Source organism: Hippichthys cyanospilos, chromosome 16, assembly GCF_059441005.1.
Source record: "Hippichthys cyanospilos isolate Australia breed blue-spotted pipefish chromosome 16, RoL_Hcya_1.0, whole genome shotgun sequence".
NCBI classification, from domain to species: domain Eukaryota; kingdom Metazoa; phylum Chordata; class Actinopteri; order Syngnathiformes; family Syngnathidae; genus Hippichthys; species Hippichthys cyanospilos.
This window is the reverse complement of record NC_142384.1, coordinates 5,683,417-5,702,581: the sequence shown is the minus strand read 5'-3', so window position 1 is coordinate 5,702,581 and position 19,165 is coordinate 5,683,417. Positions and strand designations below refer to the sequence as shown.

The following is a 19,165-nucleotide window of genomic DNA, read 5'->3' as shown; positions in this document are numbered from 1 at the left end:
AATGACTCCAGATTGTCAAAACAGGTAGGGGCTCAAAATGGCACCATGTTTTCATTCCTAAATGCTTACAAATTGAATTTATTTGATGTCAAATTTTAATCGTTTTTCCATTGACATCCAGAGGTTAAAATATTTTAGTGCTACATAGTATTGTGTCCATTTTTGGGACAAATTCTTCCAAATTCTATTAGCAGTATTTTAGCTAAGGGATGGCACCTTCCTGAAAAAAGTTATGATTAAGTTGGTTGTGCCATTTCAAACCAACTTTGTGAAACTTACTTTTTGTTTAACGTTATCACTGCATCCACTTTAACCTGTGGGCCTGGAAGGGGGCCCCTCCCACCTGTGGTCCCTTCTGGAGGTTTCTGATTTTCCCCTTATTGGGGTTTTTGAGTTTTTTCTTCGCCTTCTGGGAGCTTTGACGGTTGATGCTGTTGTGTACCTTACACCGAAAAGATGTCTCTGTATGACTTCTTTTTTCGAAAGAAGTCTCGACATGACCTCTTTTCATCTGTGATTGATTGATTGATTGAGAGAAGCTCAGCTTTGTTGGGCACCTCTGCACTACACTATCAGTGGAGGGAAAAAATACTGGTATCATCAAAAATAAATACAAAATTTGACTTATAGCCAACACCACTCATCTGTAGAGGACCATCTGCATTGAGGGAAGTATTGTATTGAGCATAGACCGAGATATGTCACACACCCACATCATTGTGTACATACTGATCTATATAAGTGCAGCTCCAGATTGAGTAAGTGCAACAGGTGTTGGCACCAAATGACCTCATTACTTGCCTTCTAATTGGTGGCCACTACATCAGGTAGCGAGGCACACACTTAAGTGGAGGTGGAAAGGTGGAAGCGAGTCAATGTGGGGTTGTGCTCTGACTTAACAACTGCCAGTTAACAACCGCTACAGTAGAACAGTGTGAGATGGACCGACATGATTAGTGCAAGATGTGCAAATAATGGCGAAGGTTTTTGCTGTATTATGATGCATTAGTAGGCTGCCAAGTGCTATTTTTTTACATTCAATCTCCTTAAAAATGCAAAGAGCTGGTCGCTTCTGTTCCGGTTTTTTTCTTCATGCTATGAAAATGACTGAGCATATCAAAGAAACAAAACAAAGTAAAACAAAACAAAACTGGCAAAATTCCAATTTGAATTAAACGCAACATGCTTGTTAATATGGCTGCTTGGATATAATTGCGCTTTTTGGTAACACATAAAGGAGCTTACTACGGATGACTTGAATACTGTACGGAAGCCGAGATATTACTACAGAAATGAAGGAAATGCTATCTTCATATCATAAAGTAATTTTTTTCTGCTGTTTGACCTCCTCGTCTGCCGACACTTTTGCTTTGGAACGTCGCCTCACTCGAAAGGTATTGTGTTATAACATTTTATGTGGCGTTTTTTAAGTGCTTGGAATGATTTACATGCAAAACACGATTTATGGTATGACAAAAATCATAATATGAAAGCCACTCCGGAGCAGATTGATTTAAAAAATAAAAAAATAAAATATTAGGAAAATAAGGCGTTTCAAAAGTGAGACGACGCAATATATTGGAAACTGAACGTCGTATTGCAATAGACGCATACATATAAATATATGGGAATGATGGTAATTAAAATGATGAACCCCTCAAAAATGTTGTGTCACAATGCATCCACCCTCTCTCTTTTTATGTCTCCATATGCTCCAACATGTGTAATTAAAACAAAACCAGATTGGAGCAACTTTTTTTTTTTTTTCCCCCTCTCTGGGACCCATAAAGGAAGTCCCAGTCTCGGCCACATCTGGTCCAGTTTTAAGCTAGGCCAGGACCTCAGCTAGCTTGCCACTGAAGCATTGAGATCAGGGGTCTTCAACAGGCCAACCCCTGATTTAGACCAGCAATTATTAGCGTTTTTTTTTTTTTTTTTTGCATGTTAAGCATCTGTGTCGCAACCGTACGCCGTGTTGTGGCTTGTCGGAACTCGACTCACCGCGGGGAGCACACTGACTTGAATGTGTAATGCACTTGCAGAGACAATAAACAGGAAGTGAATTAAAATAAAAAAATCTGGTACAGATCTTTAAAAGATACATTTATGAATAGTAAGATAACTATCATTTGAATATGGTTGGATATAAAAAAAAACGGAATGAAAAAACGAAAAAGGAATGAATGGAAATTCACCGCATTGCAATGGCGCTAAAATGGGGCTAAATGAAGACCCATCAGTCTTTCTATAGGTATCAGTCAATATAAATATAATACATTACGTTAATTTGTTTAATACAATTAGCTTTGAACAGTAGTGCTGTGATTCTAAAACCGAGGTTGCATGAGAATGTAAAAGTGTTGATGAAGCACATCTGATCGAAATGCTTTTTAAAGTCATGACAGGAAAAGTACATTCCATTTTTCAAATCAAGAGCAATTTAACAAGAACAAGAAGCAAATTACTGCTAAATTTTGTTATAGTGACTCCTTTGCAAACCGTTATTTGACTTTATTTTGTGCAGTTTTTATCTGATTTATTTTTTTTAAAGCAGTGACAGAAACGGTACATGTATCTTTTCAAATCAAGCGAAAAACAATAGGAAATGTAGCAACTTATTGCTAAATTGTGTTATAGTCACTCCTTTTGCAAAATGTTGTATGCCTTTATTTTGTTTAGTTTTATTCTAATTTAATTCTTTTCAATGCCATGGCAGGAAGAGTAGGCTGTACTTTCAAATTAAGAGAAAATTAACAGAAAATAAAATATTGTATTGCTAAATCATGTTGTAGTGACTCTTTTTGAAAAATGTTAGTTTCTTTGTGTCATTAACTTTTAATATAATTTAATGTCATGATAGGATAAGTACATTCTATTTTCAAATTAAGAGCAAATTAATGGGAACATGAACTAACTTATTGCTAACTTGCTATTGCTAATTCCTTTGCAAAGCTTTGAAGTATGAAGAGACATTTTCTTTCTTGTTCTTTCTTGTTAAGAGCAAATTAAATGGAACATAAAACCGGCTATTGCTAAACTACGCCGCAACGAATCCTTTGCAAAACCTTGTATGCCTTTTGGCTTTGTGTGGATGTGCATTGCATGTAGTGGCATCTATTTTGTGGCAGACAAGAGAAATTAAACTTGTGATGTGAGTTAGAGTTGCTTAATAAAATACAGTATTCCTAAAGATACCACTAGCAATGTAGTTTTGAAGTTATTTAAATCAGCACTTTGTTAGGTCATTTTGTTTGCTTTGTCTGTATTTCTTTTTTGTGTATCTAATTCAGTTACTCTTATTGTGTCCACAATCCGAATTACACGTGTGTCATATAAGGACACTTTAGCATGTAAGAGCATTTTAATCTCCTGTAAATACAAGTTTAAACAAGAACTATAGGTGAAGCAACAAACAGGATATTAAACACACTTTATACCTGTGGGAACTGCTACATTAAACTGTTGTCACCCAATGAAAATGTGCCCCACCTAAGCACGTGACCCTTCCGTTTGCCAAGTTTCGGCAACAAGTAGGACGCTTGCCAGCTTTAAAATGATTGACTTCGTCCAAGTTTGCTTAAACGTTTCAGGCGAGCGCTGGCTTTTATGGCGGCAGGTCACCAGGTTTATGCGTTTATCGGCGTCGGGGTGCACATTGATCTTCAAAGGAGATGAGAGAGGGCAATAAGCGACATCATAATACAGTATATTAATAATCCACAACATTCGTTGCACTGCACTCCTGCTTGAGGCAGGCACAGGTTGCCATATGGTGTGACAACATTGCCATCTAACGGTCAACATTCAAGTTTCTATAAGGGCTACAGCTTTATTCTACATATGAGAATGACGTGGGCTGCGGCGCTAATTGATTTCAATTGCAGACTAGCAAAACAGCGTTAGTAATTAGTGGGACACCAAATTAGCAGGATCGTATGAGTGATCGGATTACCTCTTTTCCTTCTGGTTCAAGTTCCAACCACATAAAAGTGCGCTAGGTGATAACATACTCGTAATCACAAGATTGTTAATATAGCTGCAATGATCGTAGGCACGAACCCAATAATACATCAACCCGTAACCGGAGTTAGATAAATAATAATATTTAAAGTACAAGAAGACTTGTGAAACAAATATGCAAACAGATACAAATGTATAATTAATATCTTAAACAAATTCTTAGCAAATAAAAAACGAAAATAATATTATTTTAATCCGAGAAAAAAAATACTCCGCGCTATCATATTTGTAAGGTAAAAACTGAAATTCGATCATTGAAATTCAAAATTAATATGATAACTCATGATATTCCTAAACAAAAACAAAATTGAATTTGACTTATTTTAATTCTATGACAAACATTATGAAGTTGTCACCAGATATGAAACATTATGAGCATTACTAATTGGTATCGCTTAGTATAGTTACTCTTTTAAAGTACAATATTATATAAACAATACTGTACAGTATAAACCATGTCATGCTGCTTGACGACTGAAGTAGAAATTGATTCACGACTCAACACTGACCTCCTGTGGTAAAATGGGGGAAGTGTGATTTTACTGATTCTTGAGTCAACAGTAACCTCCAGCGGTTAGATCAGTGAAGTGCTACTACTTTGAGGACACGAGCCACATGAATCTAACATCATTGTACAAATTAAAAAAACAAAAAAAAAAAGTACTGTAGTAAGAAGTTACATACACGGCTCACTCATCAAATTCACGTTGGCCATAAATATACCGAATAAGACAAACTGCAATAATTAATGTAATACTATGTCTTAACTAAACAGATGTTAACCTTGCCACCAGTAATTGTTTTCTTTGTATACAATGTTGTGAAAGATTAATTATTTGCCATACAAATTAAATGTAAAAATATATTCATAATTTACATCGAAATGTATAATGTATTTTGTTTTAAATAAAAACATACTCATATTAAACGGCATGCATTTGCTGTGAACTTTATGGATTAGAATGTAATGTTTTAGATTTGACAAATGATAGTATTTCATTCTGAATGAAAATATGTATGTATTGATATAAGTTCCAAAGCAATATTTTTTATCCAAAGGAATATTTTACATTTTATTTTTTAAATGATACCTAAATTAAAACAACATCAATAAATAACTCAATTGGCTTTGAAGACAGTGAGCTACACACTTCAAAATTATATTTTTAAATCGTGAAATGTTAATAATTATTGTTCAAAATATTCTCGCAAGGAAATTGTAATGTGTGTTTTAGGAATTAAATTATATTGAAATTAAATATATTACTTGATCACATTATTTTAAATAAAGTGTATGATAAACAAAGTCAATTATAAAAAAGTACATTCAACCATATATTAGTTTATATTTATTGTGCATGTTTAATTATTTAAAAAGCATGCTCAAAAGTACCAAGGTTTGAGATTAGCGCCGCAACCCTTATATCGGCCACTAAGAGAAATGCAGTTAAGAAAATATGCTTGCATTACATAAATTGTCCACAGGGGGGGAGCAGAGTATCATTATGAAAACCCTGTGACGTGACGCCTTTTCAAATAGCGATTCATTTGAGCACTCTATATCATTCAAAGTGTGAGTCACACCAATCAGCCAAAGTCTCCTAAAGAGGGATTAGTGTCATTTGGGGGATTTGGACAATAACACAAGCGATAGGCCTGTTGACATCAACCTGGCGTGTGGAAGAAGCTTGCGGTCAATTTGTCAGCTTTTGGCAGAATAACGAGGACTGTTTTTGAGGGCTTATCTCTCGCCTGGTGCCTTGACAAGCAATTACTGCACAGTCGGGCTACCCGTTCGCTGGCCAAACACGAACGCAAGCACAAGAATTTTAAACGACGATGAGAAACTTTGCCAAAGAAGGTGGATAGCGTCTGCAGCACACTTCTTATCCGCCTAATAAGAAATTGTGCACGTTTTCTATTTTTGTTTTAAATGACAGGAAAAAAAATAGCCATTACAAAAGTGTATAGACTTTTTTTTAAAAAAGCTACTGTACTCAAGTAAATTTCTGATACAGGTTTCTCATAGGTACAAGACAAGTTATTCCTAACAGTGTATTGTGCATGCCAGGCCAGTAGATGGTGATGTCTATTAAGTGACACAATCCTGCGGCACAAGTCAGTACAAGAAAGCAAACGTAGGAGTTGGAATGTGTGATAGTGAAGTTATGATCACAATAATCCCCAAGAAGTATATTTGAAACTTCTAAAGACAAGATGGCCTTGACAGTTCATTTAAATCATTGTAAACCAACCAAAACAAAAATTGAAAATTTTCTTCAAAGGTTTCTTTTCGTGCAAACACCTAGTTAAGAAGTAGAAACTCGAGTTATGCTTAAAACATCTGTTAGCTATGCATGCATAAAAAAAAAAAAAAAAAAATCCAAACAAAATTAGGCTGTTGCTTACTTTCATGTATCGGTTTGGACTTGCCCAAAAATCAACCAGAACCATAAACATAACCTAGACCCTAAACATAATCTTACCCCATCTCTTTACTCAAATAATAATTCCTGAACCATATTTTTAAATTGAATTAGTAACTCCTAATATCAACAAAGTCATTTAACCTTTAACCCCAACAAAAACCAACACTCTTCGGGTGACATTATTTATACAGATATGAACTCCTCTGATTTCATGCTTTGCAATGCGTACAGTTTCTTTTCAAGTTGAGTGAATTGATTGGAACATGAAGCAAATCTATAATAGTGTTCAATAAATGTATGTTTAAAGTCATTTGAACAAAATTAAGAGATTGTTTTTGCAGTTGTTTTTTTTTTGTTTTGTTTTGGGGGTTTTTTGGAGGGGGCGCAAATATTTCCTTTACCTAAGAATGAATATCGGCTCCAAATATCAGTTATTGGCCTAATAATTGGCAAAATCATTGGAATCATATCGATCCATTTTCTATAGCCGCTTATCCCCACAGGGATCCCCAACTTGCTGGTGCCTATCACAGCTGGCTACGGGGAGTAGGCAGGGGACACCCTGAACTGGTTGCCAGCTGATCACAGGGTACACAGAGACAAACAACCAATCACGCACCCAATCACACCTAAGGACAATTCAGTATGTCCAATTCACCTGCCATGCATGTTTTTGGGGAGCGGGGGAAAGCCAAAGTGCCCAGAGAGAACCCATGCGGGCTCGGGTAGAACATGCAAACTCAACACAGGGAGGCCGAAGCCAGGTGGATTTGAACCAGGACCTTTGAGCTGTTAGACGGACACGCTATTCACTGCGCCACCAAGCCTCCCTTGAAACATATTTCAATTGTTATATATTGATGTACTATATGTTATAAAAATGTCCAAAAATGTATGTTCAGGCATTTTAACGAAATTATACTAAATATGATTATACTAAATATACTATAATTACTATAAATACTATAATTATACCAAATATCAATTATTGCCCCTCATTGCCTTCTAAATATTGGAATCGATAGTGAAAAAACATTACTGTCCATCTCCAAATATAATTGAATGCATTTTAATGCTCTGACAGGAAGAATATTTTTTTCTTTTCAAATTAAGAGCAAATTAATTTGAACATGATGCAACTTAATGGTAAATTGTGTTATTGTGACTCTTTCGCAAAACGCTTTATGCCTTTTTGTTTTGGTTATGTATTATATGAATGTCTGTCATTAGTGGCAGAAATAAAAACAGATTATGTTAAATGTTGAAAAGTGGTTTGTATATGTGACAGACAAAATCATTCAGGCCAATCAGTGCGGAAATGTTCGGATGGAACGACATACAGCCCAAAAACGAATAAATACTTGGAAAGTAAATTACTTTTTCTGCTTTATTGTATATTTTTGCAGTGCACCGTTATTGAAACGTTGCTGCCTAAAATTAGAAATTCCACACTTGTTCCTCTAGTCCTTCAAGAGCAATGAGAACCTCACAGAAAAAAAAAAAATCACAAAACACTTTCCACAGCAGGTCCCCCGCTTTACCAAAAAAAAAAAAAAAAAAACTTCTCCCACACAGGCACATAAACACATACACCTCGAAAACAAAGGTAGCATTTTACTCAGGAAGGGTCAGCAGTTCTCTCCATCAGACGGGGGCTTGTTCTTGGTCAGAGGCTGCTGGCCAATCTCAGACCGGCCCCCCCACTACCACCAACGAGCTCCGTCGGGCCCCCCGCCACCAACGTAGACAAGCTCCCCATTGTACGAGAAAATGCCCATTCTCCTGTTCTGACATGAACCACAAAAAAAAAAAAAAAAATGATGCAATTTATGTTAAGGATCATTTGCCATCAACACCACAAGGTCACCTGACAAAAATGACAACTTGCCCGTAGTAGACAAAAATAGGCGTCATTAACACGCGGTAGTCGCTCCCGTGAGTGGGTCATGACACCCGGTCCGAGTTCAGAACCAGGTCACGTTGAGCTCATTCACCTGCTAGCGAAGTTTGGCTCTTGACTTGGTGACAAATCACCACTCAAGCCGAGCTCATAAACACATCATTAACATGCAACCTGATCTGTTTGCTTTTAGCGCCAGGCTAGCAGCTAATTTACATGGTATCTATAAATACCATCTCAACTATCTCAGAGTTCTAATAGGTACGTGACAAAAAACAACTAGCAAAAACGAAAATAAAAAAGCTTTAAAAAAAAAAGAATGCAAGCTGTGTTGGAATTTCATCAATATGTTTGGGTTTAAGGAAGTTAGGATATTTTGAGAACTTGAGAAAGCAAGTAAAAACTGGGTAACAGTTACCGTATTTTTTGGACTACAAGCCGCTACAACAAAAATTGAACGAAAAATGTATTTTTGCCATGTATATAACTGATGACTGAATATAACTTATTTACACAAAAATTTGGGAAATACAAGTTTTGAAAATGTAGTTACTGTTGAAATTTTTTTTTTTAGTTCAAAGATGGAGTCACAAAAAATAGGGGTCATAAAAAATGGTGAAAATGCGTTGCCACAAACATTAAAAAAAAAAAAAAACGGGTATGTTCAATGTATATATATATATATATATATATATATATATATATATATATATATATATATATATATATATATATATATATATATATATATATATTTCCTCATGAGCGTGAGAACATTTGACCGGAAACAGAGGAAAACATGGTGAAATATTTGGCCAGCGTTGGGAAGAAAAGAAAATTCCTGGGGAGAGGGAAATTAGCGTGAAGAAAAAAGAAAACCAGGGCTTGTTAAACGAGTCAATCCCCGGTGTGTAAATGGTTCTCCGCTGCGGTTGGCCGCAAGCCTATCATATGACAGCACGCTTGACGCTGTGTGAGAAAGCAAATCCCTGAGCTCTCAGCTACGAGTTGCCCTGAGACGCTCTGAAAACCAGCTAGCGGAACCTAAACAACAATTCTGCATTCACTTTGATAAGTACGGATAAAGGGACTCCAGCTCCTACACTAATAAACGCCCATAGGACTGATTGATTTTTTGTCTCTTCCCTAGGACCAAAAAATAGTGTTTTGCCGAGCTGAAAAGTAAATAAACGGAATCACATGGGTATGTACGACTCAATAGTACCAGTATATATATATATATATATATATATATATATATATATATATATATATATATATATATATATATATATATATATATATATATATATATATATATATATATATATATATATATATATTTATTTATTTATTTATTTATTGCAGACAGCAGGAGGTGCTGCATTTACCGTAATGCCCCTAAAGTTTCCACAGGTGCATGTGAAAATTACACAATATCCCTTTAAAGACAATGTTTTCTTTTTATTAACTGTTTTAAGAATACAAAAAAGAAATTTGTTTATAAGCTAAAACAAAGTAACAGTGATGTTTTCATTGCAATAGCATCGCTGTCATTGGTAGCATTTCTAGTTGATTGTTTTAATCCAAAATGCAAGGATATTGTTTTTGTCAAGTAAAAACAAAATATAAATAAAAATAATTTGGAGAAAATTAGAAATCCTTGGTCCCAACATACGGCATTTCAAAGTTACGAACAATTAAGTTTAGCCACCTCTGTATTGTTCATTTAACTGTTTGATTATTAGCATTAGCATAGGCTAGATCGACTACTATGCATTGGAACCATGGCAAGGATTTTTTTGTATTTATTTGTGTTTATTGTTGTGTCCATATTGTCTCGCCCTTAGTATAAAAATAGTACTTATGAGGGTAACACGACAACATTAAGCACATAAAAGTAGAACACAAGATACATGTTTTGTACTTGACAAGGGCCAGTTAAGTGTGTATAGCCTCTTGAGACACAGCCTATTAATGTGTGTCCATTATTGTGTCCTTATTTCGTCACCCAAAGTATAAAAATTGAACTTTTGAGGGCGCCACACCTACATTAAGCCCATAAAGTCATGCACAAGATACTTATTTTTCAGTTGATAAGCGTCAACCAAGTGCCTTTATCCTTTTGAGACCCAGCGTAGTCATTTTTCTCCATTAGTGTCAATTTTGTCTCTCGCTAAATACAAACATAGTACTTTTGAGGGTGCCACACCAATATAAAGCTCATAAGAATGGTACAAGAGAAACTTTTGTGTCTATATCAGTGTCTATATCAGCTTGAGAGTCAGCCTATTCATTTATGTCTCCTGTTGTGTCCATTTTGTCTCACCCTAAGGATAAAAAAGGTACTTTTGTGGATGCCACACCAACATTAAGCCCATAAAGGTTATGCACAGGATACTTATTTTTCAGTTGATAAGCGCCAACCAAGTGTCTTTATCCTTTTGAGACCCAGCATATTCATTTGTGTCCATTCGTGTCCATTTTGTCTCACCCTGAATAAAAACATAGTACTTTTGAGGGTGCCACACCAATATGACGCTCGTAAGAGTGGTACAGGAGAAACCTTTGTTTGTATATCAGTGTCTATATCAGCTTGTGTCTCCTGTTGAGTCCATTTTGTCTCACCCTAAGGATAAAAAAAGGTACTTTTGAGGGTACCATGCAATCATGAAGCCCTTAAAAATGTTACAAAACTTTTTTTTTTTTTTTTTGCAGTTGTCACATGCCAACTACATTTACATATCCTATTAATTTGTCTCTACTGTTGTGTCCATTTTGTCTCAGTCTAATTATAAACATAGTACTTTTGAGGGCGCCATCTATCAATACCATCTTGAGACTCTGCTTATTCATTTGTTTCTACTGTTGTGTCCATTCTGTCCCACCCTAAGCATAAAAAAATGTATTTTTGAGGGTACCATATCAACAAGAAGCCCATAAAAATGAGACTTTATCTTATACGCAGTTGAATTGGGCCAACCAAGAATATGTGTCCTCAAGACTATTCATTTGTGTCCATTGCTGAGTCTATTATGTCCCATCCTAATAAGAATACTGTCGTACTTTTCAGGGTACAATTCCAACATGAAGCCCATAAGTGGTCCTCAAAAAACTTGACAAGGGCCAACCAAGACTCTTTATGTTCTTGAGGCCCAGCCTATTCATTGGTGTCCACTGTTGTGTCAATTTTGTCTCAGCCAAGTCAATCGCATCCCACTCAAACACATATGAGACGTCATCTGAAAGGCCAGGATGTCCTTGTGAGCATAATAGGATTTAGTGGGCTAGCTCCAATGAGGAAAAAGATAAAGACCAACAACAAATGTCCACTACAGTGGACACAAATTAATAGGCCGATATTGATCACACGGGAGGGTCGATCAAGGTTCACGTCGGCAGACATGCGCCTACTACACTACTCACAACAAAAAGTAAGAAGAAGAAGAAGAAGAAGAGCCAGTGTTTGGACACGGCCTCGCTCGCTGACACAAAGTCCGTCTTTGTCCTCCTCCCAGGGTGTCCCATAAAGGAATTCTTGTGTGTCTTGGGGGGGCCGTGGGCTGTGTGCTGCTCTGACCGAGTTTATTTGACACTTCAGCTCCTTTTGTGAGGGCAAGTGTCCCACCGTCATGAGAGTCACTTGGCTCGAGACGGAGGGTCCCTCTTCACTGGAGAAAAGGGGGTCTTGTGTGTTGTACTACGATATAGAGGTGCTCTGTCTCTCCACCCCTGACAATAGACATCAATCTCGCTTGGCTGAGGGCTTATCTTTAGATTTTCCTGTCGCGTTATGACGCTATGAGATTGTATCTTTTGGAGCGAGTGCCAAGGTTCCAGTTTCACCTGAGGGGAAATCAAAGGTGGATCACTTATGCAAATTAACTGTAAGGAGCAGGTGCACGGGAGGTCACGTCATGAATGCAGATATTGTTTGCAAGTGGTCATTTAACGGCTCAAAAAGCTTGATTCTGGGCGTTCAATTGGTACAAATCTAACCAACAATTAAAACTTGGGAAAATATTAATAGCCAATGTATTTGTGAGGCATTTTCACATATATGTTGGTTATTAATGTTGGATAGTGCCAACATTATGTCAAAAATTAAATTCTACACTTAGTTTGCTTTAAAATGATATACTATACAAGCAGGTAACTAAAAGATGTATAAAGGTATAACAATTTGAATGTTACCAAGTTGAAATCCCAAATTTAGAGGAAAAAGAGTGTGTTTCTCAAGTTTTGGAACATTCGTCTTTCAGTGGTATCCAGCGTCTATTAATCCCTAATTTTCATACTCCAATTACAATTTGAACCTTTTGGCTGCTATGAAATGAAAGTCGAGATCTTAAGGAGGTTGTTTGTGTAGAAATCTCAAATTAGACTTGTCAAAAAATTCCTACTTATGTCAATAACTCAAAACTATGTTCTCCATAACTTATGCCTGGTTTGTGAATATATATATATATATATATATATATATATATATATATATATATATATATATATATATATATATATATATATATATATATATATATATATATATTTAGCTTGACAAGTAACAAAATTAAAACAAGTCAGAGGCCAGTATTGATACTAAAAAGATTCTTTTTGTTGTACAACAACTTGTCAATCATGCAGAACCCCAAAACGTCAAAGATTGTCTCCAAATTGATGAGACACCTGTACAAGGTTGACCAGATCACTTGAAGATACAAACTTCAAACTTCAACTTAACTCATTTGCTGCCATTGGCGACTATAGATATCCAAAAAAAAAAAATCATTTTTCTAGGGCTGGCAGTGCATAAATTAACTCAACTGCTTTTGACAGGCATACAGGTCAAAAATCAAATTTAAATGAGCTGCAAGTAAATGAGTAACTGATATTTTTCAAGATAGAATGAATCCATAAATTTTATTTTCCTTTAGACAAGGATGGGAGTAACTCACCAATATTTTGCCAAAGATTACGTCATGAAACAGAAATTTTGCGATAAATTGAGCGGAAAGGTATTCGTGACACATTGCAATATTCATAATCTAACTGAAATATTATTATATTACAATCACTAATCTTCCCTATAAACGTTTGAGTAGAAATTGCTCATACCTGCTTCATCAGGTGATGCTCCATGAGGTCATCCAGATGACATAAATATTATAAATATTCCAAAACATTCGAATATACTCCAGCATTTGTGTTTTGAAACCAATCACATCTACAGGAGTAAAAGAGGTATGAGGATGTTGGTATCCCATGAGAGTCTTCGTCTGTCCCACATGTCCGCAAAGCGGACTGGGACATCACACTTTCCTCTAGAAAAATAATCCAACATGATCCACAAGGAGGCTTTTTTTTTAATCCAAAACATGGCGTCATCTTTATTCCCTTTCGTTTATATGATGATGAATTCTGTTTTGTTAGTTTTTTTTTTTGTTTTTTTTTTGGAACAAAAACACAATACGCGGGTTAGCGTTTAAACTTGTCGGCACATTCCAAGTATCCTCGCGACAGCAATTGCAAAAGAAAAATAGAAAATTCCAGAGCGTAAATTAGGTCCAAATTAGAATCAATCCATCCACCCAGAGCGGTCATATTAATCGTCCGGTAAGCTTCCTTCACACGTAACGATCTCGTCTTGGTCAGAATGTGAACTGAGCCATGGTTGAAGCGCAGCAGCCGAACACATGCTGCCTTTCTGACGTAAGCACACAAAGCATCATGGGATATGTAGTGTTAAACCCAAACCCGTCAGTCTTTTCCTATTTTCCTTTTGGAAGGAAAATAGGTATTGTACAATAAATATATGCTTATTTGGTATTTTTTTTATAGCAAATCACAAAAATATACACATAATGAGCTAACGAGAAAAAAATTAAAGCGCAAAGGAATTTGTATATATAACAAAAATTTAATAATTTCTAATTAATGATGCATATCTTTTCTACATATATAGAAAAAAACTAAATTTTCCATGTGTTTCTTTTAAGGATGCTGAACAGTCCTTTAGTTTTAGCTATACGTGAAACGTAACACATTTTTATTTATGGTGCTAAAAACGTGTCTCTTAAATTGGTATTTTTTGGAGTGAAGATTAAATAAATATTTAAAAATGACATTCATGTGTTCAGTTTCATTTTGTTGAACCATCAATTCAAGAAATAATGTTGGTTCACATTTACAACTGAAATCAAATATATCAAAAATAGTATTTTATTCATATCAGTATGTTTGTGAAATATTTATATTATACTGAATAGAAATATATTTAAATTGTATTTTGGGTGCATTTTTTTTCAGATATGACAGTATATTCAACCATTATGGGCCAAATGATGATAAAGTAAACATACAAAAAAATTGCACTGCTAAACAAATTTAAATTGTTATAGACGAAGCATTTCCATGCAACATGCGCATGCAGTAATTCATGACATTATAGCATTAGCAGCAACACCCAAGCGTGTCATTATGTCATTATCGGTGTCAGTCGTTTTGATTATCATTCATCAGGTGTCAGCATGAAGGCGGCTTGCGTGTGAGCGCTGCGAGTGAGTAATGCTGATCATCTGTGGCGGTGCGCAGACACACAAGCATGTTGCCGCTGCGTTAAATCACCTTGCCGTGAATGAATGAATCTCTTGTCTTTGCTTACTTCACTTTCATGTTCTTACGCCTGCGGGCTTGCTCGAGCGGTATTCCGAGGAACGCAGCTTCCCTCGGAGTTTCAAAACCAGGGCCGGACTCTATACCAGTGCCGTGGAAACAGCAGAGGGATATTATGCACTGTATAAAAAGAGCAGATAGAACAGTGATTTTCAAAATAGAAAAATTGCCTACTCAAATAATGTTCAGTTGTGTTTAACTTTGCGGCACTGTTTAGAACTGTTGTTTTAAAATGTTTGTAAAATATAATTGAGAAGCATTGACATAAGGACAGAGGCTCTATGCATCAATAACTTGAATGAATTGATGACCAAATTATTCAATAATTATATTTTAAAGCTCTTGACTGGAAAATGTCTGATTATTTTAGTCCAGTTGAATATCGTAAAATTATAATCACGTTGAATCAATATAAGACATTTATAAATATCTGCTTTTACGTTAGAAAACAACGATTCACATGTCCACTGATATTCTGACGTGTTAAGGACAAAACCAGGAATGCTATGTCAGTTTGAAGAAAAATGCCTTTAAAAGAAAAAGGAAAATGGCTATTAACCTTTAGGCACTAGAGTTTTTTCCTAATGTATTTTATAACACTATTTGAAAAGGTTGTCGTTTGATATTGGTGAGTGATGAGGATATACTATGTGAATGTTGTTCGGTGCAATTTCACTACTATAGTGCCTTAAATGTTAAAACATATTTTCTTTTATATCTAATTGATCAAATAATCAACAAAATGATTGCTAGATAACAGAGATAACTAATAATATAATATAATATAATATAATATAATATAATATAATATAATATAATATAATATAATATAATATAATATAATATAATATAATATGATTTAATGTGGCTTGGTGTAACTCACCATACTGTACGATAACATACAGTCAGACATGGGAAAATCAGGTCCACAACGTAAATAGCTTGCCACAGTTTGGCTTAAGTCACACGTGCTTTCGCTTAAAAGGTAAGTTAACGAACTCATTTGACTACAAGTTGATTAGAAGTACCTGTGGTGAAAGTCAAACTGTGGCAGGGTTTTAAACATTCTGGACCTGGATTTCCCATCTCTGCACACAGTGCCGTACTAACAGTGCAATCGAGTTACCAACACATCCGTCTCACAGTTAAGGGACCCAAGTTTGATTCCTTCCTGTGTGGAGTTTGCATGTTCTCCCCAAGCCCACGTGTACTCTCTCTGCACACTCCAAAAACATGATGTGATTGGGTGCGTGAATGGTTGTTTGTCGTAGTGTGCCCTGCAGTTGTCTGGCAACCAGTTCTAAGTGACCCCAGCCTACTGCCCCAAGTCATCTGGGATAGGCCCCAGTAAGCATACGAACCTTGTGAAGAGAAGCGGCTAAAGAAAATGAATAATATAAGATCAGATTCTAATTATATTATTATTGATAATATGATAATTCTCTAGTAAGGCATGGGGCAAGCCTAGCAAAACTCCACTCCATCTTTTCCATGCCTCCGCATCTGGCACCGCTCCAGTCCGCTCCCTGAGTACCCAAGCCGCACGCGATTCTGTCAATCGCAGATACTTGATGGCTTTCTTGTGTGCCGTATGTGCCGGGGGTTGAAAAGTTGCCTTTTTTTTTTTTTTTGCTCTCACACAGCATTGCGTGACTACAGCCAGGGATGAAAACACAAAGACATTGTTTTCGGTGATCAGTAACCCCCTTTATAGTAACTGAACAGCATTCCTGACTCACATTCCTGTGCCACCACTGATGTGTGAAGGTTTTCTTTTCTCTCTTAAGGTGTAAAAAAAAAAAAAAGAAAAAAGAAAAAGAGAAGGAGGACTAGACATTTTAATGAAGCTCACGGTATGCATCTACCTAAACTCGACGCACATCAAGGAATAATTATGTTCATGAAAATAAAGACAACCGGGGGAAAATACAGACCTTATCTGAAACTATGCGATGAATGTAAATAACATTCATCAAATCTGTTTATGATCAGCGAAGTAAATATGAATGTGGTTTTATCTTCATCCCAATGTGTGTCTGCAATGACACAAAAATAATCATATTCCGCAAGATTTTCTGCATCTTGAAATACAAGGAAAATGCATGGCTGTAGTTAACCATGACACTAAGGAGCTGAAATTTCATCCAAACGCAATATGTCAAAGTTCAACATGGCATGACCACTTGGTTATCACGCCTGCAGGAGTGTGCGGAAATATTGCAAGAATGATCTGGAGAAAAATGACCTAAAATACTGCACAAAGGGTATGTTATCTATCTTCTAGTGTTGCTAAATACGGATATGATGGAAAATATGATTGCATTTTTTTTTTCTACTTTGGGTTCCAATGTTTAATAAACCCTGATCCAATAGATTCCCCAATTCATCAAATAAAACGGTGGTTTTCAAACCCACACTTTAACTTTTCCAATGTAGAAAATATGAGTGAGGAATGTAGTGTCAAAATGTTGATAACCAAAAAAAGCTGCTCCTGCAATTAATTTTAAACCCCTGCAGCAAGCCCATGTTGATCTTGATTTAGCAACTAAAAAAAAGTTTGTTTTGCCATTCAACCCCTTCAATCCCAAAGACGTATTTACACATCTTTACAGTCCAGATATTCGATCTGAGTTACTAATTTATATATTTTTTCAAACATTATGGTCAAGGATGGTCTCAAAATAGTTTTCCGTATAAATAAATTAATAGACGGATAAATAAATATCTATATATAAGTACAGTAGTTGAAGTGCTGGGGATAGATAGATAGATAGATAGATAGACGGATGGATGGCTGGATGGATAGATGGATGGATGGATGGATGGATGGATGGATGGATGGATGGATGGATGGATGGATAGATAGATAGATAGATAGATAGATAGATAGATAGATAGATAGATAGATAGATAGATAGATAGATAGATAGATAGATAGATAGATAGATAGATAGATAGATAGATAGATAGATAGATAGATAGATAGATAGGTGGATGTTAAAAAAAGACATGCTTGGGATAGAATGTCTTAGGTTCTTGAAAGATATGTGAAAATACGTCTTTGGGATTGAATGATGTATTTTGGACTATAAGGCGGATTTTTTTTCTCACAATCTGAGAATTGTGAGTGATGATGAATAAAAGAGCTCCTCCCATTTTGCTTTGACAGTTGACATTACCGGGTACTCGTAATAAGAGTCACTCAGAAAAGATGATGCCTCCATTTCCTTTAAGTCTTATGAACACAATTTGTCTTCTATACGGATGTCTTTCCAAAGCCAAATCTACTATTAACTGACCTCCACCAACGCGTCAGCTAGTACAATAGCGTCAGTCATATCGTTGGGCCGTGCGCGATCATCATAAGACTGGAGGACATTCATTACTCAGACAGAAAGAGGGCTTCACAGCAAAGCTCTTGTGTTCCAACTGTTTGGATGTGCTCTCCTCTTGTATCTCTTTGACTACCTCCGGCACAAGCACTCCATTCAAGGGCGACGGGAACAAATGTTTCCTTATGTGGCTCCCGCTTCCCAAACTCCGTCAAACGCAAATGCCGTGGAGATGGACAACGAGATATGAAAGAAATGATCACCATAGCGTTTGTGATTTTATGTGTAAGTACAACTAAAATGTTTGATTTACGGTATTATGCTAACAACAAGTAGTTTCTAAATTTGAAATACAAATATTGGCATTTAGACTATTTATTTTCAATTCATTTCATACATTCATTCATTATCAATCTGTATAAGGGAGATAATTTACACTGAGAGGAAAAAAAATCTTCAAAAATGTGTTGGGTCATCAAAGAGTTAGCATGCTACGATTTGATGGTCGAGACAATAGGACAAGTTCATTTATTTTATCACGAAATTACTCAAACAGTAAATGTGTAAACTCACAAACAAAAAACAAAAACAAAAAAAGAAAGAAAACTTGAAAAAATATGATGTATTGTTTTGTTTATTTGTCCATCTGTATGTTAGCAGACTACTTCCTTCAGGCTATCAATAGTGTGCTAACTCATATGTGACCATGGGATAGTAACTTAGTTATTTGACGAATGAAATGCATCCACTGTGACTAAATCAGCAGAGAGAACTCAATTTCCCAATGGAAAAAAAAATAAATCAAATTGCAT

At 35.8% G+C, this 19,165-nt stretch overlaps 1 long non-coding RNA gene across 1 annotated transcript in view; it reads right to left on the bottom strand.

Annotated features, from left to right (window-relative positions):
- LOC148410280 (uncharacterized) overlaps positions 1–13,991 on the bottom strand; it is a 75,788-nt gene extending 61,797 nt beyond the window's left edge. Inside the window, exon 1 of the long non-coding RNA XR_015868090.1 lies at positions 13,465–13,991. This is a non-coding gene — a long non-coding RNA (uncharacterized LOC148410280). The remainder of the gene's footprint in view (positions 1–13,464) is intronic.
- Positions 13,992–19,165: the final 5,174 nt, after the last annotated feature.